This window comes from Oncorhynchus kisutch, linkage group LG27 (genome assembly GCF_002021735.2).
Source record: "Oncorhynchus kisutch isolate 150728-3 linkage group LG27, Okis_V2, whole genome shotgun sequence".
NCBI lineage: Eukaryota > Metazoa > Chordata > Actinopteri > Salmoniformes > Salmonidae > Oncorhynchus > Oncorhynchus kisutch.
Window position 1 is genome coordinate 37,765,540 of NC_034200.2, and position 27,779 is coordinate 37,793,318.

The window sequence follows — 27,779 nt, forward strand, 5'->3', positions numbered from 1 at the left end:
TTCTATTTTTACATATCCTTGGTGACTTGATATGGATAATGTCTTAATGCATGACTTGTCCTTTGATTCAAGTGCTCAGAAATTAATCTGCTCTTGACAACAGTTCAAATAGGCTCTTCAGCTACGATACTGTTGTTTGTGTTAGATTTTGGATGGAAAATCTGAGAGCCAAGTGGTTAAGTCCTCAGACTTGAAAACCCAATTGCGTCTCCCTGCTCTTTTAAAATATTATTCTCAGTGAATAGTCCACCTGTACTTCTCTGCCATAGTTGTTTAGACTGCACAGTAAACTTCCACCTTCACAGCTTTGGAAAGGACCGAGGTTACTTGGCGCAATAAAATCAATATGTCGTGCCATCAAGTTGACCATTTTGCACCAATGATGTCTGTTTCCCAAATCCCAATCCCTTTACTTGCATTCCAAACAGCTGCAATGGCCGAGTTCTTTAGACGTTGGACCGAATTTCAATGGGGTCTCCCCACCCATGTTCTTACCTTGCTCGAAGCGTATAGCCCACTTCTGCTTTCTCCTCATCACTTTCCTTAGATTCCTACTGCTGCGATTGGCCAAGTGGTTTAAGCATTGGAATCCAAATCCAATATGTTCTCCCTTTACAGTTTTTACAGGGTGATGATAAAGTAGACCTTAGTAATTGGATCTGTCTCCTCTGAATTTAAATTGTCCTTACTTTATGGGCTCGTCTAACGATTGAAGTGCTCACAAAATGGCTTATTTTACTTGAAAAATATTTCAACTAGGCATTTGGAAACTTTTGTCCTTGTGTGAGCTAACTCAGCAAGCTGTGATTGCAGAGTGGTTCAATCGTTGACCTCGAAATCCATTGGGTTCGCCCAGTGCAGTTTTGAACCCTGCGCGCAGCGCTTTGACAATCCAGTCTTTATTTGTTACTGATCATTGGGGACTTGATATGGATAATGCGTGGACATGTCCTTTGATTCAAGTGCTCAGAATTTATCTTCCATGACAAACATTTAAAGTAGGCTCTTCAATAGCGATATTATGGTCATTTTAGAGGTAAAATGGACAGAACGAGATAGCGGACTGGTTAAGGCATCTTAGGTAAAAGGAGAAGCTGTGATGGCCGAGAGGTTAAGTCGTTGGATTCGAAATCCAATGGGTTCTCCCTGCGCAGGTTCGAATCCTGCTCACAGCGCTTTGACAAACCAGTCTTTATTTGCAACATGTCATTGGGGAGTTGATATGGATAATGTCCTTAATCTGTGGACTTGTCCTTTGATTCAGGTGCTCAGAATATATCTTCTAAGACAAAGAGTTCAAACAGGCTCTTCAGAAGAACAGATCCTTCTGGTTGTGAGATAGTCGAGCTGTTAAGGACTGCAAGGTAACAGAGTAAGTTTAGATGGCAGAGTGGTTAAGGCTTTGGACTTGAAATCCAATGTTGTCTTCTTGCGCAGGGTTGAAATCTGCTCGCAGTGCTATGACATACCAGTATTTTGAACATATCCTTGGTGACTTGATATGGATAATCTCTTTAAGACATGGACTTGTCCAGTGATTCAAGTGCTCAGAATACTTTTGTCTTTGTGTGAGCTAATTGAGAAAGTTGTGATGGCCGAGTGGTTAATTAGTGATTTGGCGTAATAAGATCAATATGTCGGGCCATCATGTTTACCATTTTACACCAATGATGTCTGTTTCCAAATCCTAATCCCTTTACTTGCATTCCAACAGCTGCAATGGCCGATTCTTTAGACGTTGGACCAGAATTTCAATGGGGTCTCCCCACCCATGTTTTAACATTGCTTGAAGCGAATAGCCCACTTGTTCTTTCTCCTCATCACTTTGCTTAGATTCATACTGCTGCGATGGCCAAGTGGTTTAAGCTTTGCAAATAAACTCCAGTGTTGTCTCCCCATACAGTTTTTAAAACTGCTCGCATCGCATTGACAAACCAGTCTTTATTTGTAAAATAGCATTGGTGACTTGATATTGATGAAGTGCTTAATGCATAGACTTGTCCTTTGATTCAAGTGCTCAGAATATGTATTCCTTGAAAAACAGTTCAAATAGGCTCTTCAGTAGACAGTCTCGTCTTTACAGAAGTAAAACTGACAGAATGAGATAAATGACTGGTTAAGGCCTAGGTAGTTAACATAGCAAGCTGCGATGGCCGAGTGGTTAAGGCGTTGGACTTGAAATCCAATGGGGTCTCCCCGCGCAGGTTCGAACCCTGCTCACAGCGCTATGACACACCATTTCTATTTTTACATATCCTTGGTGACTTGATATGGATAATGTGCTTAATGCATGGACTTGTCCTTTGATTCAAGTGCTCAGAATATATCTGCCTTGACAAACAGTTCAAATAGGCTCTTCAGTACAGATACTGTTGTTTGTGTTAGATTTGCGATGGAAAATCTGAGAGCCAAGTGGTTAAGTCCTCAGACTTGAAACCCAATTGCGTCTCCCTGCTCTTTTAAAAATATTATTCTCAGTGAATAGTCCACCTGTACCTTCTCTGCACATAGTTGTTTGACTTGCACAGTAAACTTCCAACCTTCACAGCTTTGGAAAGGACCGAGGTTACTTGGCGCAATAAAATCAATATGTCGTGCCATCAAGTTGACCATTTTGCACCAATGATGTCTGTTTCCAAATCCCAATCCCTTTACTTGCATTCCAACAGCTGCAATGGCCGAGTTCTTTAGACGTTGGACCTGAATTTCAATGGGGTCTCCCCACCCATGTTCTTACCTTGCTCGAAGCGTATAGCCCACTTCTGCTTTCTCCTCATCACTTTCCTTAGATTCCTACTGCTGCGATGGCCAAGTGGTTTAAGCATTGGAATCCAAATCCAATATGTTCTCCCTTTACAGTTTTTACAGGGTGATGATAAAGTAGACCTTTAGTAATTGGATCTGTCTCCTCTGAATTTAAATTGTCCTTACTTTATGGGCTCGTCTAACGATTGAAGTGCTCACAAAATGGCTTATTTTACTTGAAAAATATTTCAACTAGGCATTTGGAAACTTTTGTCCTTGTGTGAGCTAACTCAGCAAGCTGTGATTGCAGAGTGGTTCAATCGTTGACCTCGAAATCCATTGGGTTCGCCCAGTGCAGTTTTGAACCCTGCGCGCAGCGCTTTGACAATCCAGTCTTTATTTGTTACTGATCATTGGGGACTTGATATGGATAATGCGTGGACATGTCCTTTGATTCAAGTGCTCAGAATTTATCTTCCATGACAAACATTTAAAGTAGGCTCTTCAATAGCGATATTATGGTCATTTTAGAGGTAAAATGGACAGAACGAGATAGCGGACTGGTTAAGGCATCTTAGGTAAAAGGAGAAGCTGTGATGGCCGAGAGGTTAAGTCGTTGGATTCGAAATCCAATGGGTTCTCCCCGCGCAGGTTCGAATCCTGCTCACAGCGCTTTGACAAACCAGTCTTTATTTGCAACATGTCATTGGGGAGTTGATATGGATAATGTCCTTAATCTGTGGACTTGTCCTTTGATTCAGGTGCTCAGAATATATCTTCTAAGACAAAGAGTTCAAACAGGCTCTTCAGAAGAACAGATCCTTCTGGTTGTGAGATAGTCGAGCTGTTAAGGACTGCAAGGTAACAGAGTAAGTTTAGATGGCAGAGTGGTTAAGGCTTTGGACTTGAAATCCAATGTTGTCTTCTTGCGCAGGGTTGAAATCTGCTCGCAGTGCTATGACATACCAGTATTTTGAACATATCCTTGGTGACTTGATATGGATAATCTCTTTAAGACATGGACTTGTCCAGTGATTCAAGTGCTCAGAATACTTTTGTCTTTGTGTGAGCTAATTGAGAAAGTTGTGATGGCCGAGTGGTTAATTAGTGATTTGGCGTAATAAGATCAATATGTCGGGCCATCATGTTTACCATTTTACACCAATGATGTCTGTTTCCAAATCCTAATCCCTTTACTTGCATTCCAACAGCTGCAATGGCCGATTCTTTAGACGTTGGACCAGAATTTCAATGGGGTCTCCCCACCCATGTTTTAACATTGCTTGAAGCGAATAGCCCACTTGTTCTTTCTCCTCATCACTTTGCTTAGATTCATACTGCTGCGATGGCCAAGTGGTTTAAGCTTTGCAAATAAACTCCAGTGTTGTCTCCCCATACAGTTTTTAAAACTGCTCGCATCGCATTGACAAACCAGTCTTTATTTGTAAAATAGCATTGGTGACTTGATATTGATGAAGTGCTTAATGCATAGACTTGTCCTTTGATTCAAGTGCTCAGAATATGTATTCCTTGAAAAACAGTTCAAATAGGCTCTTCAGTAGACAGTCTCGTCTTTACAGAAGTAAAACTGACAGAATGAGATAAATGACTGGTTAAGGCCTGGTAGTTAACATAGCAAGCTGCGATGGCCGAGTGGTTAAGGCGTTGGACTTGAAATCCAATGGGGTCTCCCCGCGCAGGTTCGAACCCTGCTCACAGCGCTATGACACACCATTTCTATTTTTACATATCCTTGGTGACTTGATATGGATAATGTGCTTAATGCATGGACTTGTCCTTTGATTCAAGTGCTCAGAATATATCTGCCTTGACAAACAGTTCAAATAGGCACTTCACTACAGATACTGTTGTTTGTGTTAGATTTGCGATGGAAAATCTGAGAGCCAAGTGGTTAAGTCCTCAGACTTGAAACCCAATTGCGTCTCCCTGCTCTTTTTAAAATATTATTCTCAGTGAATAGTCCACCTGTACTTTCTCTGCACATAGTTGTTTGACTTGCACAGTAAACTTCCAACCTTCACAGCTTTGGAAAGGACCGAGGTTACTTGGCGCAATAAAGTCAATATGTCGTGCCATCAAGTTGACCATTTTGCACCAATGATGTCTGTTTCCAAATCCCAATCCCTTTACTTGCATTCCAACAGCTGCAATGGCCGAGTTCTTTAGACGTTGGACCTGAATTTCAATGGGGTCTCCCCACCCATGTTCTTACCTTGCTCGAAGCGTATAGCCCACTTCTGCTTTCTCCTCATCACTTTCCTTAGATTCCTACTGCTGCGATGGCCAAGTGGTTTAAGCATTGGAATCCAAATCCAATATGTTCTCCCTTTACAGTTTTTACAGGGTGATGATAAAGTAGACCTTTAGTAATTGGATCTGTCTCCTCTGAATTTAAATTGTCCTTACTTTATGGGCTCGTCTAACAATTGAAGTGCTCACAAAATGGCTTATTTTACTTGAAAAATATTTCAACTAGGAATTTGGAAACTTTTGTCCTTGTGTGAGCTAACTCAGCAAGCTGTGATTGCAGAGTGGTTAAATCGTTGACCTCGAAATCCATTGGGTTCGCCCAGTGCAGTTTTGAACCCTGCACGCAGCGCTTTGACAATCCAGTCTTTATTTGTTACTGATCATTGGGGACTTGATATGGATAATGCGTGGACATGTCCTTTGATTCAAGTGCTCAGAATTTATCTTCCATGACAAACATTTAAAGTAGGCTCTTCAATAGCGATATTATGGTAATTTTAGAGGTAAAATGAACAGAACGAGATAGCGGACTGGTTAAGGCATCTCAGGTAAAAGGAGAAGCTGTGATGGCCGAGAGGTTAAGGCGTTGGTTTTGAAATCCTTTGGGGTCTTCTCGCGCAGGTTCGAACCCTGCTCACAGCGCTTTGACAAACCAGTCTTTATTTGCGACATGTCATTGGGGAGTTGATATGGATAATGTCCTTAATCTGTGGACTTGTCCTTTGATTCAGGTGCTCAGAATATATCTTCTAAGACAAAGAGTTCAAACAGGCTCTTCAGAAGAACAGATCCTTCTGGTTGTGAGATAGTCGAGCTGTTAAGGACTGCAAGGTAACAGAGTAAGTTTAGATGGCAGAGTGGTTAAGGCTTTGGACTTGAAATCCAATGTTGTCTTCTTGCGCAGGGTTGAAATCTGCTCGCAGTGCTATGACATACCAGTATTTTGAACATATCCTTGGTGACTTGATATGGATAATCTCTTTAAGACATGGACTTGTCCAGTGATTCAAGTGCTCAGAATACTTTTGTCTTTGTGTGAGCTAATTGAGAAAGTTGTGATGGCCGAGTGGTTAATAAGTGATTTGGCGTAAAAAGATCAATATGTCGGGCCATCATGTTTACCATTTTACACCAATTATGTCTGTTTCCAAATCCTAATCCCTTTACTTGCATTCCAACAGCTGCAATGGCCGATTCTTTAGACGTTGGACCAGAATTTCAATGGGGTCTCCCCACCCATGTTTTAACATTGCTTGAAGCGAATAGCCCACTTGTTCTTTCTCCTCATCACTTTGCTTAGATTCATACTGCTGCGATGGCCAAGTGGTTTAAGCTTTGCAAATGAACTCCAGTGTTGTCTCCCCATACAGTTTTTAAAACTGCTCGCATCGCATTGACAAACCAGTCTTTATTTGTAAAATAGCATTGGTGACTTGATATTGATGAATTGCTTAATGCATAGACTTGTCCTTTGATTCAAGTGCTCAGAATATGTATTCCTTGAAAAACAGTTCAAATAGGCTCTTCAGTAGACAGTCTCGTCTTTACAGAAGTAAAACTGACAGAATGAGATAAATGACTGGTTAAGGCCTGGTAGTTAACATAGAAAGCTGCGATGGCCGAGTGGTTAAGGCGTTGGACTTGAAATCCAATGGGGTCTCCCCGCGCAGGTTCGAACCCTGCTCACAGCGCTATGACACACTATTTCTATTTTTACATATCCTTGGTGACTTGATATGGATAATGTGCTTAATGCATGGACTTGTCCTTTGATTCAAGTGCTCAGAATATATCTGCCTTGACAAACAGTTCAAATAGGCTCTTCACTACAGATACTGTTGTTTGTGTTAGATTTGCGATGGAAAATCTGAGAGCCAAGTGGTTAAGTCCTCAGACTTGAAACCCAATTGCGTCTCCCTGCTCTTTTTAAAATCTTATTCTCAGTGAATAGTCCACCTGTACTTTCTCTGCACATAGTTGTTTAACTTGCACAGTAAACTTCCAACCTTCACAGCTTTGGAAAGGACCGAGGTTACTTGGCGCAATAAAATCAATATGTCGTGCCATCAAGTTGACCATTTTGCACCAATGATGTCTGTTTCCAAATCCCAATCCCTTTACTTGCATTCCAACAGCTGCAATGGCCGAGTTCTTTAGACGTTGGACCTGAATTTCAATGGGGTCTCCCCACCCATGTTCTTACCTTGCTCGAAGCGTATAGCCCACTTCTGCTTTCTCCTCATCACTTTCCTTAGATTCCTACTGCTGCGATGGCCAAGTGGTTTAAGCATTGGAATCCAAATCCAATATGTTCTCCCTTTACAGTTTTTACAGGGTGATGATAAAGTAGACCTTTAGTAATTGGATCTGTCTCCTCTGAATTTAAATTGTCCTTACTTTATGGGCTCGTCTAACAATTGAAGTGCTCACAAAATGGCTTATTTTACTTGAAAAATATTTCAACTAGGAATTTGGAAACTTTTGTCCTTGTGTGAGCTAACTCAGCAAGCTGTGATTGCAGAGTGGTTAAATCGTTGACCTCGAAAGCCATTGGGTTCGCCCAGTGCAGTTTTGAACCCTGCGCGCAGCGCTTTGACAATCCAGTCTTTATTTGTTACTGATCATTGGGGACTTGATATGGATAATGCGTGGACATGTCCTTTGATTCAAGTGCTCAGAATTTATCTTCCATGACAAACATTTAAAGTAGGCTCTTCAATAGCGATATTATGGTAATTTTAGAGGTAAAATGAACAGAACGAGATAGCGGACTGGTTAAGGCATCTCAGGTAAAAGGAGAAGCTGTGATGGCCGAGAGGTTAAGGCGTTGGTTTTGAAATCCTTTGGGGTCTTCTCGCGCAGGTTCGAACCCTGCTCACAGCGCTTTGACAAACCAGTCTTTATTTGCGACATGTCATTGGGGAGTTGATATGGATAATGTCCTTAATCTGTGGACTTGTCCTTTGATTCAGGAGCTCAGAATATATCTTCTAAGACAAAGAGTTCAAACAGGCTCTTCAGAACAGATCCTTCTGGTTGTGAGATAGTCGAGCTGTTAAGGACTGCAAGGTAACAGAGTAAGTTTAGATGGCAGAGTGGTTAAGGCTTTGGACTTGAAATCCAATGTTGTCTTCTTGCGCAGGGTTGAAATCTGCTCGCAGTGCTATGACATACCAGTATTTTGAACATATCCTTGGTGACTTGATATGGATAATCTCTTTAAGACATGGACTTGTCCAGTGATTCAAGTGCTCAGAATACTTTTGTCTTTGTGTGAGCTAATTGAGAAAGTTGTGATGGCCGAGTGGTTAATAAGTGATTTGGCGTAAAAAGATCAATATGTCGGGCCATCATGTTTACCATTTTACACCAATGATGTCTGTTTCCAAATCCTAATCCCTTTACTTGCATTCCAACAGCTGCAATGGCCGATTCTTTAGACGTTGGACCAGAATTTCAATGGGGTCTCCCCACCCATGTTTTAACATTGCTTGAAGCGAATAGCCCACTTGTTCTTTCTCCTCATCACTTTGCTTAGATTCATACTGCTGCGATGGCCAAGTGGTTTAAGCTTTGCAAATGAACTCCATTGTTGTCTCCCCATACAGTTTTTAAAACTGCTCGCATCGCATTGACAAACCAGTCTTTATTTGTAAAATAGCATTGGTGACTTGATATTGATGAATTGCTTAATGCATAGACTTGTCCTTTGATTCAAGTGCTCAGAATATGTATTCCTTGAAAAACAGTTCAAATAGGCTCTTCAGTACAGATACTGTTGTTTGTGTTAGATTTGCGATGGAAAATCTGAGAGCCAAGTGGTTAAGTCCTCAGACTTGAAACCCAATTGCGTCTCCCTGCTCTTTTTAAAATCTTATTCTCAGTGAATAGTCCACCTGTACTTTCTCTGCACATAGTTGTTTAACTTGCACAGTAAACTTCCAACCTTCACAGCTTTGGAAAGGACCGAGGTTACTTGGCGCAATAAAATCAATATGTCGTGCCATCAAGTTGACCATTTTGCACCAATGATGTCTGTTTCCAAATCCCAATCCCTTTACTTGCATTCCAACAGCTGCAATGGCCGAGTTCTTTAGACGTTGGACCTGAATTTCAATGGGGTCTCCCCACCCATGTTCTTACCTTGCTCGAAGCGTATAGCCCACTTCTGCTTTCTCCTCATCACTTTCCTTAGATTCCTACTGCTGCGATGGCCAAGTGGTTTAAGCATTGGAATCCAAATCCAATATGTTCTCCCTTTACAGTTTTTACAGGGTGATGATAAAGTAGACCTTTAGTAATTGGATCTGTCTCCTCTGAATTTAAATTGTCCTTACTTTATGGGCTCGTCTAACAATTGAAGTGCTCACAAAATGGCTTATTTTACTTGAAAAATATTTCAACTAGGAATTTGGAAACTTTTGTCCTTGTGTGAGCTAACTCAGCAAGCTGTGATTGCAGAGTGGTTAAATCGTTGACCTCGAAATCCATTGGGTTCGCCCAGTGCAGTTTTGAACCCTGCGCGCAGCGCTTTGACAATCCAGTCTTTATTTGTTACTGATCATTGGGGACTTGATATGGATAATGCGTGGACATGTCCTTTGATTCAAGTGCTCAGAATTTATCTTCCATGACAAACATTTAAAGTAGGCTCTTCAATAGCGATATTATGGTAATTTTAGAGGTAAAATGAACAGAACGAGATAGCGGACTGGTTAAGGCATCTCAGGTAAAAGGAGAAGCTGTGATGGCCGAGAGGTTAAGGCGTTGGTTTTGAAATCCTTTGGGGTCTTCTCGCGCAGGTTCGAACCCTGCTCACAGCGCTTTGACAAACCAGTCTTTATTTGCGACATGTCATTGGGGAGTTGATATGGATAATGTCCTTAATCTGTGGACTTGTCCTTTGATTCAGGTGCTCAGAATATATCTTCTAAGACAAAGAGTTCAAACAGGCTCTTCAGAAGAACAGATCCTTCTGGTTGTGAGATAGTCGAGCTGTTAAGGACTGCAAGGTAACAGAGTAAGTTTAGATGGCAGAGTGGTTAAGGCTTTGGACTTGAAATCCAATGTTGTCTTCTTGCGCAGGGTTGAAATCTGCTCGCAGTGCTATGACATACCAGTATTTTGAACATATCCTTGGTGACTTGATATGGATAATCTCTTTAAGACATGGACTTGTCCAGTGATTCAAGTGCTCAGAATACTTTTGTCTTTGTGTGAGCTAATTGAGAAAGTTGTGATGGCCGAGTGGTTAATAAGTGATTTGGCGTAAAAAGATCAATATGTCGGGCCATCATGTTTACCATTTTACACCAATGATGTCTGTTTCCAAATCCTAATCCCTTTACTTGCATTCCAACAGCTGCAATGGCCGATTCTTTAGACGTTGGACCAGAATTTCAATGGGGTCTCCCCACCCATGTTTTAACATTGCTTGAAGCGAATAGCCCACTTGTTCTTTCTCCTCATCACTTTGCTTAGATTCATACTGCTGCGATGGCCAAGTGGTTTAAGCTTTGCAAATGAACTCCAGTGTTGTCTCCCCATACAGTTTTTAAAACTGCTCGCATCGCATTGACAAACCAGTCTTTATTTGTAAAATAGCATTGGTGACTTGATATTGATGAATTGCTTAATGCATAGACTTGTCCTTTGATTCAAGTGCTCAGAATATGTATTCCTTGAAAAACAGTTCAAATAGGCTCTTCAGTAGACAGTCTCGTCTTTACAGAAGTAAAACTGACAGAATGAGATAAATGACTGGTTAAGGCCTGGTAGTTAACATAGCAAGCTGCGATGGCCGAGTGGTTAAGGCGTTGGACTTGAAATCCAATGGGGTCTCCCCGCGCAGGTTCGAACCCTGCTCACAGCGCTATGACACACCATTTCTATTTTTACATATCCTTGGTGACTTGATATGGATAATGTGCTTAATGCATGGACTTGTCCTTTGATTCAAGTGCTCAGAATATATCTGCCTTGACAAACAGTTCAAATAGGCTCTTCACTACAGATACTGTTGTTTGTGTTAGATTTGCGATGGAAAATCTGAGAGCCAAGTGGTTAAGTCCTCAGACTTGAAACCCAATTGCGTCTCCCTGCTCTTTTTAAAATCTTATTCTCAGTGAATAGTCCATCTGTACTTTCTCTGCACATAGTTGTTTGACTTGCACAGTAAACTTCCAACCTTCACAGCTTTGGAAAGGACCGAGGTTACTTGTCGCAATAAAATCAATATGTCGTGCCATCAAGTTGACCATTTTGCACCAATGATGTCTGTTTCCAAATCCCAATCCCTTTACTTGCATTCCAACAGCTGCAATGGCCGAGTTCTTTAGACGTTGGACCTGAATTTCAATGGGGTCTCCCCACCCATGTTCTTACCTTGCTCGAAGCGTATAGCCCACTTCTGCTTTCTCCTCATCACTTTCCTTAGATTCCTACTGCTGCGATGGCCAAGTGGTTTAAGCATTGGAATCCAAATCCAATATGTTCTCCCTTTACAGTTTTTACAGGGTGATGATAAAGTAGACCTTTAGTAATTGGATCTGTCTCCTCTGAATTTAAATTGTCCTTACTTTATGGGCTCGTCTAACGATTGAACTGCTCACAAAATGGCTTATTTTACTTGAAAAATATTTCAACTAGGCATTTGGAAACTTTTGTCCTTGTGTGAGCTAACTCAGCAAGCTGTGATTGCAGAGTGGTTAAATCGTTGACCTCGAAATCCATTGGGTTCGCCCAGTGCAGTTTTGAACCCTGCTCGCAGCGCTTTGACAATCCAGTCTTTATTTGTTACTGATCATTGGGGACTTGATATGGATAATGCGTGGACATGTCCTTTGATTCAAGTGCTCAGAATTTATCTTCCATGACAAACATTTAAAGTAGGCTCTTCAATAGCGATATTATGGTCATTTTAGAGGTCAAATGGATAAGAACGAGATAGCGGACTGGTTAAGGCATCTTAGGTAAAAGGAGAAGCTGTGATGGCCGAGAGGTTAAGGCGTTGGATTTGAAATCCAATGGGGTCTCCCCGCGCAGGTTCGAACCCTGCTCACAGTGCTTTGACAACCAGTCTTTATTTGCGACATGTCATTGGGGAGTTGATATGGATAATGTCCTTAATCTGTGGACTTGTCATTTGATTCAGGTGCTCAGAATATATCTTCTAAGACAAAGAGTTCAAACAGGCTCTTCAGAACAGATCCTTCTGGTTGTGAGATAGTCGAGCTGTTAAGGACTGCAAGGTAACAGAGTAAGTTTAGATGGCAGAGTGGTTAAGGCTTTGGACTTGAAATCCAATGTTGTCTTCTTGCGCAGGGTTGAAATCTGCTCGCAGTGCTATGACATACCAGTATTTTGAACATATCCTTGGTGACTTGATATGGATAATCTCTTTAAGACATGGACTTGTCCAGTGATTCAAGTGCTCAGAATACTTTTGTCTTTGTGTGAGCTAATTGAGAAAGTTGTGATGGCCGAGTGGTTAATAAGTGATTTGGCGTAAAAAGATCAATATGTTGGGCCATCATGTTTACCATTTTACACCAATGATGTCTGTTTCCAAATCCTAATCCCTTTACTTGCATTCCAACAGCTGCAATGGCCGATTCTTTAGACGTTGGACCAGAATTTCAATGGGGTCTCCCCACCCATGTTTTAACATTGCTTGAAGCGAATAGCCCACTTGTTCTTTCTCCTCATCACTTTGCTTAGATTCATACTGCTGCGATGGCCAAGTGGTTTAAGCTTTGCAAATGAACTCCAGTGTTGTCTCCCCATACAGTTTTTAAAACTGCTCGCATCGCATTGACAAACCAGTCTTTATTTGTAAAATAGCATTGGTGACTTGATATTGATGAATTGCTTAATGCATAGACTTGTCCTTTGATTCAAGTGCTCAGAATATGTATTCCTTGAAAAACAGTTCAAATAGGCTCTTCAGTAGACAGTCTCGTCTTTACAGAAGTAAAACTGACAGAATGAGATAAATGACTGGTTAAGGCCTGGTAGTTAACATAGCAAGCTGCGATGGCCGAGTGGTTAAGGCGTTGGACTTGAAATCCAATGGGGTCTCCCCGCGCAGGTTCGAACCCTGCTCACAGCGCTATGACACACCATTTCTATTTTTACATATCCTTGGTGACTTGATATGGATAATGTGCTTAATGCATGGACTTGTCCTTTGATTCAAGTGCTCAGAATATATCTGCCTTGACAAACAGTTCAAATAGGCTCTTCACTACAGATACTGTTGTTTGTGTTAGATTTGCGATGGAAAATCTGAGAGCCAAGTGGTTAAGTCCTCAGACTTGAAACCCAATTGCGTCTCCCTGCTCTTTTTAAAATCTTATTCTCAGTGAATAGTCCACCTGTACTTTCTCTGCACATAGTTGTTTGACTTGCACAGTAAACTTCCAACCTTCACAGCTTTGGAAAGGACCGAGGTTACTTGGCGCAATAAAATCAATATGTCGTGCCATCAAGTTGACCATTTTGCACCAATGATGTCTGTTTCCAAATCCCAATCCCTTTACTTGCATTCCAACAGCTGCAATGGCCGAGTTCTTTAGACGTTGGACCTGAATTTCAATGGGGTCTCCCCACCCATGTTCTTACCTTGCTCGAAGCGTATAGCCCACTTCTGCTTTCTCCTCATCACTTTCCTTAGATTCCTACTGCTGCGATGGCCAAGTGGTTTAAGCATTGGAATCCAAATCCAATATGTTCTCCCTTTACAGTTTTTACAGGGTGATGATAAAGTAGACCTTTAGTAATTGGATCTGTCTCCTCTGAATTTAAATTGTCCTTACTTTATGGGCTCGTCTAACGATTGAAGTGCTCACAAAATGGCTTATTTTACTTGAAAAATATTTCAACTAGGCATTTGGAAACTTTTGTCCTTGTGTGAGCTAACTCAGCAAGCTGTGATTGCAGAGTGGTTAAATCGTTGACCTCGAAATCCATTGGGTTCGCCCAGTGCAGTTTTGAACCCTGCGCGCAGCGCTTTGACAATCCAGTCTTTATTTGTTACTGATCATTGGGGACTTGATATGGATAATGCGTGGACATGTCCTTTGATTCAAGTGCTCAGAATTTATCTTCCATGACAAACATTTAAAGTAGGCTCTTCAATAGCGATATTATGGTCATTTTAGAGGTAAAATGGACAGAACGAGATAGCGGACTGGTTAAGGCATCTTAGGTAAAAGGAGAAGCTGTGATGGCCGAGAGGTTAAGGCATTGGATTTGAAATCCAATGGGGTCTCCCCGCGCAAGTTCGAACCCTGCTCACAGCGCTTTGACAAACCAGTCTTTATTTGCGACATGTCATTGGGGAGTTGATATGGATAATGTCCTTAATCTGTGGACTTGTCCTTTGATTCAGGTGCTCAGAATATATCTTCTAAGACAAAGAGTTCAAACAGGCTCTTCAGAACAGATCCTTCTGGTTGTGAGATAGTCGAGCTGTTAAGGACTGCAAGGTAACAGAGTAAGTTTAGATGGCAGAGTGGTTAAGGCTTTGAACTTGAAATCCAATGTTGTCTTCTTGCGCAGGGTTGAAATCTGCTCGCAGTGCTATGACATACCAGTATTTTGAACATATCCTTGGTGACTTGATATGGATAATCTCTTTAAGACATGGACTTGTCCAGTGATTCAAGTGCTCAGAATACTTTTGTCTTTGTGTGAGCTAATTGAGAAAGTTGTGATGGCCGAGTGGTTAATAAGTGATTTGGCGTAAAAAGATCAATATGTCGGGCCATCATGTTTTACACCAATGATGTCTGTTTCCAAATCCTAATCCCTTTACTTGCATTCCAACAGCTGCAATGGCCGATTCTTTAGACGTTGGACCAGAATTTCAATGGGGTCTCCCCACCCATGTTTTAACATTGCTTGAAGCGAATAGCCCACTTGTTCTTTCTCCTCATCACTTTGCTTAGATTCATACTGCTGCGATGGCCAAGTGGTTTAAGCTTTGCAAATGAACTCCAGTGTTGTCTCCCCATACAGTTTTTAAAACTGCTCGCATCGCATTGACAAACCAGTCTTTATTTGTAAAATAGCATTGGTGACTTGATATTGATGAATTGCTTAATGCATAGACTTGTCCTTTGATTCAAGTGCTCAGAATATGTATGCCTTGAAAAACAGTTCAAATAGGCTCTTCAGGAGACAGTCTCGTCTTTACAGAAGTAAAACTGACAGAATGAGATAAATGACTGGTTAAGGCCTGGTAGTTAACATGGCAAGCTGCGATGGCCGAGTGTTTAAGGCGTTGGACTTGAAATCCAATGGGGTCTCCCCGCGCAGTTTCAAACCCTGCTCACAGCGCTATGACACACCATTTCTATTTTTACATATCCTTGGTGACTTGATATGGATAATGTGCTTAATGCATGGACTTGTCCTTTGATTCAAGTGCTCAGAATATATCTGCCTTGACAAACAGTTCAAATAGGCTCTTCACTACAGATACTGTTGTTTGTGTTAGATTTGCGATGGAAAATCTGAGAGCCAAGTGGTTAAGTCCTCAGACTTGAAACCCAATTGCGTCTCCCTGCTCTTTTTAAAATCTTATTCTCAGTGAATAGTCCACCTGTACTTTCTCTGCACATAGTTGTTTAACTTGCACAGTAAACTTCCAACCTTCACAGCTTTGGAAAGGACCGAGGTTACTTGGCGCAATAAAATCAATATGTCGTGCCATCAAGTTGACCATTTTGCACCAATGATGTCTGTTTCCAAATCCCAATCCCTTTACTTGCATTCCAACAGCTGCAATGGCCGAGTTCTTTAGACGTTGGACCTGAATTTCAATGGGGTCTCCCCACCCATGTTCTTACCTTGCTCGAAGCGTATAGCCCACTTCTGCTTTCTCCTCATCACTTTCCTTAGATTCCTACTGCTGCGATGGCCAAGTGGTTTAAGCATTGGAATCCAAATCCAATATGTTCTCCCTTTACAGTTTTTACAGGGTGATGATAAAGTAGACCTTTAGTAATTGGATCTGTCTCCTCTGAATTTAAATTGTCCTTACTTTATGGGCTCGTCTAACGATTGAAGTGCTCACAAAATGGCTTATTTTACTTGAAAAATATTTCAACTAGGCATTTGGAAACTTTTGTCCTTGTGTGAGCTAACTCAGCAAGCTGTGATTGCAGAGTGGTTAAATCGTTGACCTCGAAATCCATTGGGTTCGCCCAGTGCAGTTTTGAACCCTGCGCGCAGCGCTTTGACAATCCAGTCTTTATTTGTTACTGATCATTGGGGACTTGATATGGATAATGCGTGGACATGTCCTTTGATTCAAGTGCTCAGAATTTATCTTCCATGACAAACATTTAAAGTAGGCTCTTCAATAGCGATATTATGGTCATTTTAGAGGTAAAATGGACAGAACGAGATAGCGGACTGGTTAAGGCATCTTAGGTAAAAGGAGAAGCTGTGATGGCCGAGAGGTTAAGGCGTTGGATTTGAAATCCAATGGGGTCTCCCCGCACAAGTTCGAACCCTGCTCACAGCGCTTTGACAAACCAGTCTTTATTTGCGACATGTCATTGGGGAGTTGATATGGATAATGTCCTTAATCTGTGGACTTGTCCTTTGATTCAGGTGCTCAGAATATATCTTCTAAGACAAAGAGTTCAAACAGGCTCTTCAGAACAGATCCTTCTGGTTGTGAGATAGTCGAGCTGTTAAGGACTGCAAGGTAACAGAGTAAGTTTAGATGGCATAGTGGTTAAGGCTTTGAACTTGAAATCCAATGTTGTCTTCTTGCGCAGGGTTGAAATCTGCTCGCAGTGCTATGACATACCAGTATTTTGAACATATCCTTGGTGACTTGATATGGATAATCTCTTTAAGACATGGACTTGTCCAGTGATTCAAGTGCTCAGAATACTTTTGTCTTTGTGTGAGCTAATTGAGAAAGTTGTGATGGCCGAGTGGTTAATAAGTGATTTGGGGTAAAAAGATCAATATGTCGGGCCATGATGTTTACCATTTTACACCAATGATGTCTGTTTCCAAATCCTAATCCCTTTACTTGCATTCCAACAGCTGCAATGGCCGATTCTTTAGACGTTGGACCAGAATTTCAATGGGGTCTCCCCACCCATGTTTTAACATTGCTTGAAGCGAATAGCCCACTTGTTCTTTCTCCTCATCACTTTGCTTAGATTCATACTGCTGCGATGGCCAAGTGGTTTAAGCTTTGCAAATGAACTCCAGTGTTGTCTCCCCATACAGTTTTTAAAACTGCTCGCATCGCATTGACAAACCAGTCTTTATTTGTAAAATAGCATTGGTGACTTGATATTGATGAATTGCTTAATGCATAGACTTGTCCTTTGATTCAAGTGCTCAGAATATGTATGCCTTGAAAAACAGTTCAAATAGGCTCTTCAGTAGACAGTCTCGTCTTTACAGAAGTAAAACTGACAGAATGAGATAAATGACTGGTTAAGGCCTGGTAGTTAACATAGCAAGCTGCGATGGCCGAGTGTTTAAGGCGTTGGACTTGAAATCCAATGGGGTCTCCCCGCGCAGTTTCAAACCCTGCTCACAGCGCTATGACACACCATTTCTATTTTTACATATCCTTGGTGACTTGATATGGATAATGTGCTTAATGCATGGACTTGTCCTTTGATTCAAGTGCTCAGAATATATCTGCCTTGACAAACAGTTCAAATAGGCTCTTCACTACAGATACTGTTGTTTGTGTTAGATTTGCGATGGAAAATCTGAGAGCTGTTAGAATTTGGATATGTAGACGGACGAGTCGGTCAAGGATCGATTCAGACAAGGTGGTAAATTGTATGACAAGCTACAGTTTATTCAGAGTGAAGATATCTAGAACAGCGTAATTACGGCTCTCCCGCTGGTTCGTACGGAAGCGCAGACGAAGAAGAGACCGTTACAATCAGTACACCACTATTATATAGAAAAGAAAGTAGGTTGATTCTGGAAGATCGGATCTTTGGATTGGTTCAGCTGGGGTGTAGTCTGTAGTCTTCCGCCATTGGCTCAGTAGTCTGTCCGTCATCGTAGAATCCTCTTCGGGCATTCAACGTTCAGCTACAACGGAGATCATGTGTGTGTGCGCTGGTTTTGGCCATTAGTGTAATGCGGGAGCTATCCTGTAGGGGACCCCACAGGCTCAACTCTGAGTTGTAGCCCCCCCCTTAACAATAGTTTGGTCACCTACATAAGAAATAGCATTTCTCTACAAAACCCTCTCTTCACGTCTCACCAGAGACGTGACACAACCTAACTGGATCCAGACACAAAGAGAAACTTCTCCCAAGGGGACTATGAAATAAGGCACGGTTTTAAACAGAAATAGATATATATGTATTACATCATGTTCTCCATTCAATCCCACTATGTACTAAGTTGGCTACCAGCCACCTAGGAACTTACAACCCTCATTTAACAGAGCGGAGAACAAGCTCAAAATAAAAGTAAAATGCTTGTCTACATAAGCCAACTTTTTCCCGCAGGAAAAAGTTGTGATTCCCTCTCTTCACATCTCCAAAGAGATGTGACTTAAACTAGGCAAGTCAGGCGGAATGATCCACTTGCATAACACATACATACCCATAAGGCAACAGCAGATATAATGTAAATCTAATAGGCCTCGAATTCAAGTAGGTCTTTATCCAGCAGAGGAAACATCTGGGAAGGGGAGGAAGGGTCAATGGCTCTAGAGATAACCCTAGTGGCAAGGGAACGGATGCATGGAATGCAACAGCATCCACAGAGAACTAAAATGGCAGCGAACACCGAAATGGATACCAAAATGGAGGACACCAGGGTTTTATATTTACCAAACGCACTCATCCACGAGTCCCACATCGAGGTATCCATCCCAGAATGAGATTTCATTTTACCATTAAGCGTCCTCAAACCTTCTAGGGCCATGGTCAAGCTACCATCGGAGGCTGTGTTACTAGGGATGAAAGTGCAACACTGTTCACCAAACATAGTACAAGCTCCACCTTTCTCCTCCAGTAGCATATCTACTGCAATGCGATTCTGGAATGTCATAAGAGAAGTTGCAGCCAGGCGCTCATGCTCCATACCGTTATCACGCACCTGGCTCCTGTTATCTAACAAAAAAACGCTTTTTCTCGCAACCCCACGCTCTGAATGTGCCCTCCCTTCTGTATTTTTCCAGCATGAGAAAGTCCCCTGGCCCTGACACTTTTAACAATGTTTCAAGTCAGCTATGTTGCATAACACTTGCATACATCAACACAAGCCAACAGCAGATAATATTCAATCATATATATGGTAATGGCTATAATGTAAAACACAGGAACCAATAATCCCTCTTTTTCACACCCCCAAGGGTGTGAACAAAAATTCAGCAATGAATCATATAACAGTCACAGAGTTTATAATACCTTCATGTCAAAAGAGAACAGCTCATTCAAAAACAGAACAAAAAAAAAAGGATAACACTTTGTTTATTGACATGTAAGATACCAGATAAAACTTTGGTCATGGAAAACAGAGTAAAACAAAGCAAAGCATTATTATAAACCATCTGGTCCTCTCAGCTACTCCTATCCTGCACCAGTTGGGCTTCATGCCACCCAGGGACTCAAAACCTTAACAGGGAGAACAAACATACTGGAAAGAAAACCCATCATAAAGATGTATAACAAGGAACTGTGGTGGTGTAAGATTTATTCTACTACCTCACCCACAGCATACCATGGGTCATCCTCAGTCAGTCTCATCCTCCCCTGAAAGCATGCTTCAGTATCAGCATCTCCAACTGGAGCATCAAGCAAAGGCATCATCATGCCTGAAGCCTTCACCACATCTGTAACAGACTTCTTGAAACACGGTATGATGCAAGCAGCACAACACGTCAAATAACAAAAATAAGGGTCAGAAATCCAGTAACCACCATTCTAGTGTACTTACCAAAACCAGGCTCCCACTCAAGAGAACAGGCCAGACTCCTCCACCCCCGCCATGGTCCTCATCTCAGCAGATAGTGCATCAAGCCCACTAAGGGCCTTAGATATACTACCATCTGGACTGGTGTTATTAGGAATATACGTGCAACATTGTTCACCGAACATCTTGCATACGCCCCCCTGACTGGCAAGAAGCATATCCAAAGCAGGTCTATTCTGTCTGGCAACCCTAGATGTGGCCTCAAACTGTTCAGACATACCAGTGAGTGCATCACGGGGGTAATTAACAAAACGCTGTTGATCATAGTAGATGTAATGAATCCATGCAGTCTGTCTTGCATCCACTATGGCTGGACCTATAATCCATCATTCCTGCCCAAGGCCTGAAGCTCATGAGGAACCCCCACCGGCACTCCCAACAGGTTAGTGTGTATGTCAACTACATCCTCTGTCCATGGAGCACTACTTCTATGTCTCCCATGGGATGGAATGTTTTCAGGTCCCCTGGATACAGAACCCAACAACTGTTCAGCAGTAACATCAACAATGGTCAGTGGAATTATCAAACTGGTCAGAGCACACGTACCTTGCCAGTCTCCTCTAAGAATGAGTCTCAGCACTCTTTTGGGTCCACAGATCCACCACACATCAGCCAGACCACTAGTTTGGTTTAGGCCTGTAACTGGCCAAGTGGAATTAATGGTTATGTTACTACTGCAATCAGCTTCAGGCAATCTCCCATAATCAATGCCATTACCTGTACCCGTGATGCAACTGTAATTGCCCCCATATGCCTCAACACCCCAAGGGGCCCGATGAGGAGGTACTGTAGGAAACACAAGGCTCAAAGAGGAACAGAGAGTTGAATTGGCCTCAACCAGGTAAAAACCTCTCAGAATACACAACCACCCCTCTCCTTCTCCTATAGCAAATGGGTGTGTAGCCAGAACAGGTCTATCATGACCAATGTTTCATGTAACTCATGTAGTCCTTTCTTTTCAGGGTCTTAACTGTACCTCATAAGAAAGCCACAAATTGTCCCTACCAATAACACCAGTCTCAGTGCCTAATTGATCAATAGCTGAATAGTCTAACATTAATTACCTGAATGGGATTTTTAACACAGTGGTGGCAGGTTCGGTCCAGGGGTGGTAGAGGAATGTGTCTGGCCCTGGTTCATCTGGGACCTCTGGTTTTGGCAGCACCTTAATAGGAAACACACCCATCGTGTCTGTCCCGGTCCTTTGTAGTCCGAGGGTGTAAGTGCCTGCATCAGAGAGCTTAATAGTTTTGATGGTTAGTAGGATTTCATCACCTTTACAAAGTTCAACAGTGCTCCCAGGTTTTCCCATATCATGGAAAACCTATCCACCTTTGTGGGATCCCCTCTGCTTTAAGGATACCCTCTCTTCCAATCCCAGAACTGTCCCAAGTCGGTTATCCTGTAATCCCCATACGGACACCCTCCCAATTTAATATAATTTCATTTATAATTTTCGTCCACTTGTTCTGTAGACATACATTCAGCATTCCACGGGTCAGAACCTGGAATCCGCTGGTACATCACCATCGATTTCCATCGTTTTCTCCAGAGTCCTGGAAATAAGGCCTCATACACAGGGAGTTAGACAACAGCCCCATAAAACTAAAACAGTCACAGGTGAATGTAGCCCATAATACAGTGATCATAATATTTTCCCCATTTTCTAAACATACTATCAAACCCCATTAATCAGAGAAGTATCCACCCCAGTGTTTTTTGTCAACCCGTGAGCCAGGGTGGTCAAACCAGCTGAGGCTTCGGGTACTGATTCATCCGGAGCTGTGTTATTTGGGATGTCACCCACGATAAGACAGCTCAGACAAACAGCTTCCATGTGAAGCCCCACCCTTTCCCCGAGAACACATCACTTAGCAAGAGCCAGACACATCTTCACTTCTATGAACAAAAACAGGGGTGACAGGACAGGGAGGATTTTCTTCATTCGAGAGATGGCCCCCGGAATTCTGTTAATTCCAGTTCTCCTCTCGAACACTGTTTATTGTTCGATAGTGTCAGTGTGTCTTACCCTCCCACCGTGCGATATGAATCCGGGTAGCTCTTTCAGCTAGCTGTCACCAGGAGACCTTGGTATGGTCCCCCCAACAAGCCTCTGGGACTGGATTGAGTGACTTCACCTGCAGTTCACCTATAATGCATAAAATGCTTGACATACAGGCTTGGTTAACAAACAGTTTCTCATGTTTTATCTGATTCTATCTTTAACTTCTATGCCCATTTGTTAACTACATTTTTAAAAATATTAGTTTCTTATCCAATAGGCCCCATCCTATCCTAGACCACAATTTACCTATCCCCCTTTTGATACCTGGCTATGCCCAGGTAACAACCTTACCTACTCTAAATAATGACTTAGGTAAGATTAGTATATTATCCTTCTGTTCTGACATTATCATGTAGGAGCGCCCCTTTAAATTTCCCACATGTCCAATTCTCCCTTTTGTCTCCACTCAGTGACTGTTATCTACACACTCCGTTATCTTTGCTCGTCCTGGCTCCCTTCTAAAACTTCTCCTCTCTGCTCTCCAACCATCAAGGTCTCTGCAGTGCGGGGGAGGGCTCATCTGTCTGCCTTTTCCCATGTTTCCACATTTTAACTAAATGTCCCACTGTTTGGCTTTATCTAAACTCATGGATTTTTTTTTTTTGAAAAACATGTCTATGGTGGCAATTACTAAAGTCTTTATATAGGTTAAGTAAACTCCACTATAATTAAGTTACCTTAAAAAACAAATTAATTTTTTTTTTTTTTTTTTTTTTTTTTAAACAGTATTACCCATGACCACAAATGTATTATTCAAATGGCACCCCCTTGTGGCTGATCAGACCACCCGAGAGAGCCATGAAATCCGGTCACGGGTTACACCATCCCCCCACATTCGTGTTCCATACCATATTAGACATATTAAAGAACCCTTTATCCTTAAAATAAAATAAAAATTACTTGTGTAATTAAAACTCATAAAATAAAAAACTCATAAAGGTTCCATATGTGAGCGTGCCTCTTTAAAATATCATGTCTCTGGGAACATGGAAATCCCCTTAACCCAAACATTTACTACAAAAACAAAACCTAAAAATTATGATAATCCCCTCAAACTCAAATAATTTGTCTCGATGTTTCATGTCTTATTCGTGTTTCTCCAAATTGTCTCCCCAAAATACTTCTTAAATACCCAGCCATTAGACAGACACACACAACTGTGATAAATGTGCACTGTCCCTTTAACATAAAAACCTCAGCCTGCAATCCACTCTGCGGGCCTTTCATTGTTCTCCATAATGAAAACAGATTCTAATGTTAGTATACCTTGACCTCCTGTTTAATTTCAATGATGTTATCTGAACAATCAAACCAAAATCAATACCCGGGAAGTACTTGTGTAAATGAATTAAAATAACTAAATAATTTGGTTAGAACACCACTCCCGTCTTACATCGACCACACCCTTCGCCCCGTACCTAGTGTACAGCTTATCTATTACTCAGTGGCTCAATTAATGTTTAACGTAAGTATGTTCAGATGTTGATTATGTAATTCTACAACATTAGTATAGTTCAAACCTCATAATATAAATCCGCAAAAAGAATTTTGCGTTAATAGAGTTTAACACTCTTTCCAACAGTCATGCACCCCCCTCAATATTCTATGATATAACTCTCATCAGCAAGCCTGCGACTTTTTCAACATTCTCACCGGTTCCAGCTCCAACTGAAACACCTAATGTACCACACTCGCTTTGTCCCGGACCTCATTCATATCGATATTAGTCCCTGACTGAATATCAAGCGTGTTTCATGCACAGGATTTGATTCTTACAAATCTTCATTTACGCCAGTAAGCAGACCAGTGGGAGACGCAATGGCCCCGCCTTCTGTTCATTCTCTGTTTGGTCCCTTGGTTCTTAAATACATGGCTTTTATTTCTTTCAACTTCCTTGTCTCTGGCCTCCTGCTACGTCCCTCTCAACTCACATTCCATTGTTTTCAGCTGGGCCCCTGTTGGCGGCCACCCCCTAGATAACCTGCTTGTGTCCATTTTAACTTCAATCCCTCCCAAACTTTCTTTATAGGCGTCCATCGTTCCTTTCCCCCTGATCTATATTCAATTTTTTGTTCTAGGAACTCATTAAACCTCAGCTTTGGAGTATTGGGAGTCGCCATTGTGAATTTGCTTTAAACGTAATTTAATTTAATTCAATCGGAATTTAATCGTAGTTTTAATCGAAATTCTCTCCTTCTATCTGAATATAGTTAGCATATACTTCGCCCGACGTTGATTAATACCCACGATGTATTCGAAGAGACACTATTGCTCGTACTCTGCCTTATCTCAGAGCTTCTCCTTCGTATATTCAGGTTGAGAAAAAACGCATGGGTTTGTATAGCATTATGGAGTGCACAACCAAGGGATCTATTCGACTATTTAGTCTCAATATTTAAATATTATATTCAGATATTATTTCAATTATACATCAGTCATTTCATTCCTGATTATACATTCTTACATGTACCTATTAACATAGGTACATAGGTACAATATAGAAGTTTCGGATTTATCCAATATCCCTTATTATAATTATCTCTCTCTCCCTCTATCTAACCACCAACAATCTTAATGGAAACAATTACAACCACATTGCATTTTAACATAACATAACATAAACAGTTACAAATAGACAAAACAAGACAAAACAGCACGTTATATCTCTGACCCCTGAAAGCCGATCCTTATCAGTGAATTTATATCAGACTGTGCTGACCGGGTCACGGGTCCCAAAATTACAATTTGTCCCCTCGGCGCCAGAGTTAATGAATAGTAATTAGCTATCCCCTACTGATCTCTATTCCTGATCCCTATCGAGCTGACCCCTATCAGAATTATTACACATGTCCGACCCCTATCGGTGAATCTCTATCAGACTGAACCATACCGGGTCACGGGTCCCAAAATTACAATTTGTCCCCTCGGCTGCAGATTTAATGAATAGTAATTAGCTATCCCCTACTGATCTCTATTCCCGACCCCTATCGGAACTATCAAAGACAAAACAGTGATCACCCATCATTGAAAGCTAGCAGACTGTGCTGACCGGGTCACGGGTCCCAAAATTACAATTTGTCCCCTCGGCGCCAGATTTAATGAATAGTAATTAGCTATCCCCTTACTGATATCTCATCAATGATTTAAATCACACCGGCCGTCGCCGGTTCGTTACTACATATGTTCACATACACTGTTATTTCGACTCGTCAGCAAATTATAAATTTACACAAGAATTCATACTTACTCGGAAAAACTGATAAAATTTGGACAGACTTTACGACAATATGCAAAGTTTGATTTAACAGGCTTTTGCTTACCTTATTTTTTTATGGTGCACCTTGTAATCAGTTTTCCGAGTTGAGCAGAATTGTTGCCCTCCCCCGAAAGTCTTCACCCGTCTTTCTTATTTATTTAATGAATCGTCCTTTCACCAACTCGCCCCTCCCCACACCCAAATCAACTCACTTCGACTGGATCGTTAGTAAACTATACTCTGCTACCATTTCTGTTAGAATTTGGATATGTAGACGGACGAGTCGGTCAAGGATCGATTCAGACAAGGTGGTAAATTGTATGACAAGCTACAGTTTATTCAGAGTGAAGATATCTAGAACAGCGTAATTACGGCTCTCCCGCTGGTTCGTACGGAAGCGCAGACGAAGAAGAGACCGTTACAATCAGTACACCACTATTATATAGAAAAGAAAGTAGGTTGATTCTGGAAGATCGGATCTTTGGATTGGTTCAGCTGGGGTGTAGTCTGTAGTCTTCCGCCATTGGCTCAGTAGTCTGTCCGTCATCGTAGAATCCTCTTCGGGCATTCAACGTTCAGCTACAACGGAGATCATGTGTGTGTGCGCTGGTTTTGGCCATTAGTGTAATGCGGGAGCTATCCTGTAGGGGACCCCACAGGCTCAACTCTGAGTTGTAGCCCCCCCTTAACAATAGTTTGGTCACCTACATAAGAAATAGCATTTCTCTACAGAGCCAAGTGGTTAAGTCCTCAGACTTGAAACCCAATTGCGTCTCCCTGCTCTTTTTAAAATCTTATTCTCAGTGAATAGTCCACCTGTACTTTCTCTGCACATAGTTGTTTAACTTGCACAGTAAACTTCCAACCTTCACAGCTTTGGAAAGGACCGAGGTTACTTGGCGCAATAAAATCAATATGTCGTGCCATCAAGTTGACCATTTTGCACCAATGATGTCTGTTTCCAAATCCCAATCCCTTTACTTGCATTCCAACAGCTGCAATGGCCGAGTTCTTTAGACGTTGGACCTGAATTTCAATGGGGTCTCCCCACCCATGTTCTTACCTTGCTCGAAGCGTATAGCCCACTTCTGCTTTCTCCTCATCACTTTCCTTAGATTCCTACTGCTGCGATGGCCAAGTGGTTTAAGCATTGGAATCCAAATCCAATATGTTCTCCCTTTACAGTTTTTACAGGGTGATGATAAAGTAGACCTTTAGTAATTGGATCTGTCTCCTCTGAATTTAAATTGTCCTTACTTTATGGGCTCGTCTAACGATTGAAGTGCTCACAAAATGGCTTATTTTACTTGAAAAATATTTCAACTAGGCATTTGGAAACTTTTGTCCTTGTGTGAGCTAACTCAGCAAGCTGTGATTGCAGAGTGGTTAAATCGTTGACCTCGAAATCCATTGGGTTCGCCCAGTGCAGTTTTGAACCCTGCGCGCAGCGCTTTGACAATCCAGTCTTTATTTGTTACTGATCATTGGGGACTTGATATGGATAATGCGTGGACATGTCCTTTGATTCAAGTGCTCAGAATTTATCTTCCATGACAAACATTTAAAGTAGGCTCTTCAATAGCGATATTATGGTCATTTTAGAGGTAAAATGGACAGAACGAGATAGCGGACTGGTTAAGGCATCTTAGGTAAAAGGAGAAGCTGTGATGGCCGAGAGGTTAAGGCGTTGGATTTGAAATCCAATGGGGTCTCCCCGCGCAAGTTCGAACCCTGCTCACAGCTTTGACAAACCAGTCTTTATTTGCGACATGTCATTGGGGAGTTGATATGGATAATGTCCTTAATCTGTGGACTTGTCCTTTGATTCAGGTGCTCAGAATATATCTTCTAAGACAAAGAGTTCAAACAGGCTCTTCAGAACAGATCCTTCTGGTTGTGAGATAGTCGAGCTGTTAAGGACTGCAAGGTAACAGAGTAAGTTTAGATGGCAGAGTGGTTAAGGCTTTAAACTTGAAATCCAATGTTGTCTTCTTGCGCAGGGTTGAAATCTGCTCGCAGTGCTATGACATACCAGTATTTTGAACATATCCTTGGTGACTTGATATGGATAATCTCTTTAAGACATGGACTTGTCCAGTGATTCAAGTGCTCAGAATACTTTTGTCTTTGTGTGAGCTAATTGAGAAAGTTGTGATGGCCGAGTGGTTAATAAGTGATTTGGGGTAAAAAGATCAATATGTCGGGCCATCATGTTTACCATTTTACACCAATGATGTCTGTTTCCAAATCCTAATCCCTTTACTTGCATTCCAACAGCTGCAATGGCCGATTCTTTAGACGTTGGACCAGAATTTCAATGGGGTCTCCCCACCCATGTTTTAACATTGCTTGAAGCGAATAGCCCACTTGTTCTTTCTCCTCATCACTTTGCTTAGATTCATACTGCTGCGATGGCCAAGTGGTTTAAGCTTTGCAAATGAACTCCAGTGTTGTCTC

The 27,779-nt window shown here is 41.7% G+C and overlaps 16 non-coding genes across 16 annotated transcripts; all 16 read left to right on the forward strand.

Moving 5' to 3' along the window:
* Positions 1–1,093: 1,093 nt before the first annotated feature.
* On the forward strand, positions 1,094–1,175 carry trnas-cga (transfer RNA serine (anticodon CGA)). The gene has a single exon. It is a non-coding gene; the product is annotated as a tRNA-Ser (tRNA).
* Positions 1,176–2,143: 968 nt separating this feature from the next.
* Positions 2,144–2,225, forward strand: trnas-uga (transfer RNA serine (anticodon UGA)). The gene has a single exon. It is a non-coding gene; the product is annotated as a tRNA-Ser (tRNA).
* Positions 2,226–3,335: 1,110 nt separating this feature from the next.
* On the forward strand, positions 3,336–3,417 carry trnas-cga (transfer RNA serine (anticodon CGA)). Its single transcript has one exon. It is a non-coding gene; the product is annotated as a tRNA-Ser (tRNA).
* Positions 3,418–4,384: 967 nt separating this feature from the next.
* trnas-uga (transfer RNA serine (anticodon UGA)) lies at positions 4,385–4,466 on the forward strand. Its single transcript has one exon. It is a non-coding gene; the product is annotated as a tRNA-Ser (tRNA).
* Positions 4,467–5,576: 1,110 nt separating this feature from the next.
* trnas-uga (transfer RNA serine (anticodon UGA)) lies at positions 5,577–5,658 on the forward strand. The gene has a single exon. It is a non-coding gene; the product is annotated as a tRNA-Ser (tRNA).
* Positions 5,659–6,625: 967 nt separating this feature from the next.
* On the forward strand, positions 6,626–6,707 carry trnas-uga (transfer RNA serine (anticodon UGA)). The gene has a single exon. It is a non-coding gene; the product is annotated as a tRNA-Ser (tRNA).
* A 1,110-nt stretch (positions 6,708–7,817) lies between these two features.
* trnas-uga (transfer RNA serine (anticodon UGA)) lies at positions 7,818–7,899 on the forward strand. Its single transcript has one exon. It is a non-coding gene; the product is annotated as a tRNA-Ser (tRNA).
* Positions 7,900–9,757: 1,858 nt separating this feature from the next.
* Positions 9,758–9,839, forward strand: trnas-uga (transfer RNA serine (anticodon UGA)). The gene has a single exon. It is a non-coding gene; the product is annotated as a tRNA-Ser (tRNA).
* A 967-nt stretch (positions 9,840–10,806) lies between these two features.
* Positions 10,807–10,888, forward strand: trnas-uga (transfer RNA serine (anticodon UGA)). Its single transcript has one exon. It is a non-coding gene; the product is annotated as a tRNA-Ser (tRNA).
* A 1,111-nt stretch (positions 10,889–11,999) lies between these two features.
* Positions 12,000–12,081, forward strand: trnas-uga (transfer RNA serine (anticodon UGA)). Its single transcript has one exon. It is a non-coding gene; the product is annotated as a tRNA-Ser (tRNA).
* A 963-nt stretch (positions 12,082–13,044) lies between these two features.
* trnas-uga (transfer RNA serine (anticodon UGA)) lies at positions 13,045–13,126 on the forward strand. Its single transcript has one exon. It is a non-coding gene; the product is annotated as a tRNA-Ser (tRNA).
* A 1,110-nt stretch (positions 13,127–14,236) lies between these two features.
* trnas-uga (transfer RNA serine (anticodon UGA)) lies at positions 14,237–14,318 on the forward strand. Its single transcript has one exon. It is a non-coding gene; the product is annotated as a tRNA-Ser (tRNA).
* A 957-nt stretch (positions 14,319–15,275) lies between these two features.
* On the forward strand, positions 15,276–15,357 carry trnas-uga (transfer RNA serine (anticodon UGA)). Its single transcript has one exon. It is a non-coding gene; the product is annotated as a tRNA-Ser (tRNA).
* Positions 15,358–16,467: 1,110 nt separating this feature from the next.
* Positions 16,468–16,549, forward strand: trnas-uga (transfer RNA serine (anticodon UGA)). Its single transcript has one exon. It is a non-coding gene; the product is annotated as a tRNA-Ser (tRNA).
* Positions 16,550–17,513: 964 nt separating this feature from the next.
* Positions 17,514–17,595, forward strand: trnas-uga (transfer RNA serine (anticodon UGA)). The gene has a single exon. It is a non-coding gene; the product is annotated as a tRNA-Ser (tRNA).
* A 9,388-nt stretch (positions 17,596–26,983) lies between these two features.
* On the forward strand, positions 26,984–27,065 carry trnas-uga (transfer RNA serine (anticodon UGA)). Its single transcript has one exon. It is a non-coding gene; the product is annotated as a tRNA-Ser (tRNA).
* The last annotated feature ends 714 nt before the right edge of the window (positions 27,066–27,779 follow it).